Here is a 2,840-nt window from a genome sequence, read left to right as displayed (position 1 = left end):
CTTTTCCTCGGGATCAAGGCCCATGAAAAGGCCTAAATGACCCTAAGCAAGCATACCATGGTGCCACATGGTCTATCTCCCTGACAAATCCCTCTAAGGTATTAGTGGCACATTTTAGGCCACACTGCTTCAGGACCGAGTGTAAGGCCACTATTATAGAATGCGAGATTCTCATACTGCCGCTGTACAGGCCTGACTGTGACTGAAAATGGACGCTGTCCAGGCACTGTCCAGTCCTGACCGTGACTGAAACTGGTCGCTGTCCAGGCGCTATCCAGGCCTGACCGTGACTAAGAACCAGTCAGCAGTGGAAGCAGTGGAAGAAAAACGAAACTGAAAGGAAAAGTGCAATCGCTGTGCAAACAATCAAAAGGGTGTCTAACTCTGGAGAAATTTCAAAACTGTATGTACCTTACAGAGCCTTTCATCCCGCAGTTCTGATAACGCCCCGCGAACAAGGGATCTTCCTTGCACTGGTGTGATGGTATAAAGTTCCTGGGTTCCTCGGTGCCACTTATTGCATCCCACTCGGCCGGCAAGAAAGAAGTAACAAACCGGAATCTTCTGTGGCAAAAGATTTATTGCTTACTTATCAGGAAGACCATGATCCGGGAAAATGGCGCTGCTTATATAGCCAACAGCATGACGTTTCAGCACCTGATGTGACGTGACAGCTCCTGATTCGTTGCTTGCCCATCACCCCACTATTATGCCCCGAGAATGGACAGTGACTAGGAGTGAGTTCACTCTTGCACCTGGGTACAAGGCTTGTTTACTAGTTAGGCACAGGGGAGGCCAGCACCATCTTATAATGGCGATTGCTTGTGGCATGCACTGCTCTTCTCAGTGATTGCTTGCGGCATGCACGCGATTGCTCAGGGCATGGCACTACACAGCCGTCTATATAAAAATGAAAATGTAATTAAGGATAAAAGTGATACAGGAGAAATGGGTAACAATTCAAGGAGGAGAAGATAGGGATGAATTTGCTAAAACTCATTTATGTGTATGTAGAAAGTTCTTACCCAACAAATTTAAAACAAAGTAAGTAAGTAAGTAAGTAAGTAAGTAAGTAAGTAAGTAAGTAAGTAAGTAAATAAATAGACAAATATATATGTATGCACGTGCATATCTGATTGGTGTGTGTGTGTGTGTGTGTGTGTGTGTGTGTGTGTGTGTGTTCATATAAGCTTGTAGGTATGTCGCACCTGTGACTAGAGGAATGCAATCATGCAGTATCTTTCTTTATGTCCTATGACGCAATGTGTTCATTAGAATATCTTTTGCCCATAGTATGTGGCATTATTACAAGGTGTTGGCTTGTTAGAGGAAGTGTATCATTGTGTAGGCTTGCTTTTGTGTAGTGCTCAATCTCTGCTCAGAGACAAAAATCAATCCTCTTCCTTGCTACCTGTGGCCACAAGCTTCCTTCTGGTAGCCTTCAGACTAAGATATAGACCACTTAGTTCCTTCTCCAGGACCTCTTCTACCGGGGTGCTGCCATGCTTCCTACAAAGATAATAATGTACTGACCCTCTGAAACTGTAAGACAACATCATTTAAATTTTCCTTATAAGAGTTGCCTGAGTCATGATGTCTCCTCACATCAATGAAACCCTATGGAACATAGGCAGTATGTTAGACTGATTTTTAATGCTTACAAGATAATTGCAACCAGCCTGCAAGCACAAAGTAAAGATGATGAATGAGTTGCTGTATTTTTTGCTCCATCTACCCAAGGGACTTCAGACACTCCCAGATATGCTGGATTGCACCTGAATCTTACTACATCACTAGAGGTGTCCCCATCATCTTTGAGATCTGAGCAAGGAACTGTGGGACCTTTCTCATCTAAAGCAACTAAATCTAAGGAAACAACTGTAGGGTTTTCTGCATCTGCTCAGGGTACTAGGGGGCATTCCTTATCTGCACAAGACACAGTAGAAAAGCCAATGTCTGCAAAGCAGTCTGTGGGAACTTTGCCTCCCACTCCAGGACCTTTAGGGTCTACCCAAATCACTCGGATCTGATCAGAAGCCTCTGGGAATTTCTTCCTCTTCACCAGGAACTCTAGGCTCTTCTTCTTCCATAGAGCCTTCTGGACATTGCCTTTCTGACCAAGCGTCTTTAAATCTGTCCACAACTAGGCAAGGGAGTGTACAAACTGTGCCGTCTTCTCCAAAGACTGTGCAACATCCAACTTATTGCCAGAAATGTATGAGATTTTCTCCCCTTTCTGAACCTTCTGGACAAAGATCCCCAGCTTCCTCAAGGGATATTGGGCCGTTACTACCTAGCCAGAAATCTCAAAAATCCTTTTCATATTCACCAGCAGATGGGAAACACTCACCATCTGTACTAGGATCTCAGGAGCATTCTCTATCTAGTAAAAACTCTCAAGGATATGTGCTATCCTCTCAAAAGTGTAAGGACTTTTCCACAGCTGCAGAGGGGATTTTGCCTGTGCAAAGTTCTTTGTCATCCACACGAATGAATCTAGAACCTTCCGTAGATTCCACAGGGATATTGGTCATGGGACAATGTAAACACACAGAGACTACCTCGGGCCCTTTGCCTCTAGTGAGGGAGAATACTGAATCTTCTACATATTCTTTTCCTACTCTTGGACCTTTGCCACCATCACCTCGAGAACCTGGTACACATTCATCTTTTACTCAAGGAGGTGCAGAAACATTCCCATCTAGTCCCGGGAACCTAGCACATTTGGAATCATCCCAGGGGCCTCTGACACATTCCATCTCAGCCCAGGCAATGACTCATATCTCTGTATCTGCTGAAGGGGCTCTACTGCATTCAGCTCCTTCCCCAGCAGTTTCAGA

This window comes from Mus musculus, chromosome Y, assembly GCF_000001635.26.
Source record: "Mus musculus strain C57BL/6J chromosome Y, GRCm38.p6 C57BL/6J".
Taxonomy (NCBI): domain Eukaryota; kingdom Metazoa; phylum Chordata; class Mammalia; order Rodentia; family Muridae; genus Mus; species Mus musculus.
This window is presented reverse-complemented; position numbering follows the sequence as displayed.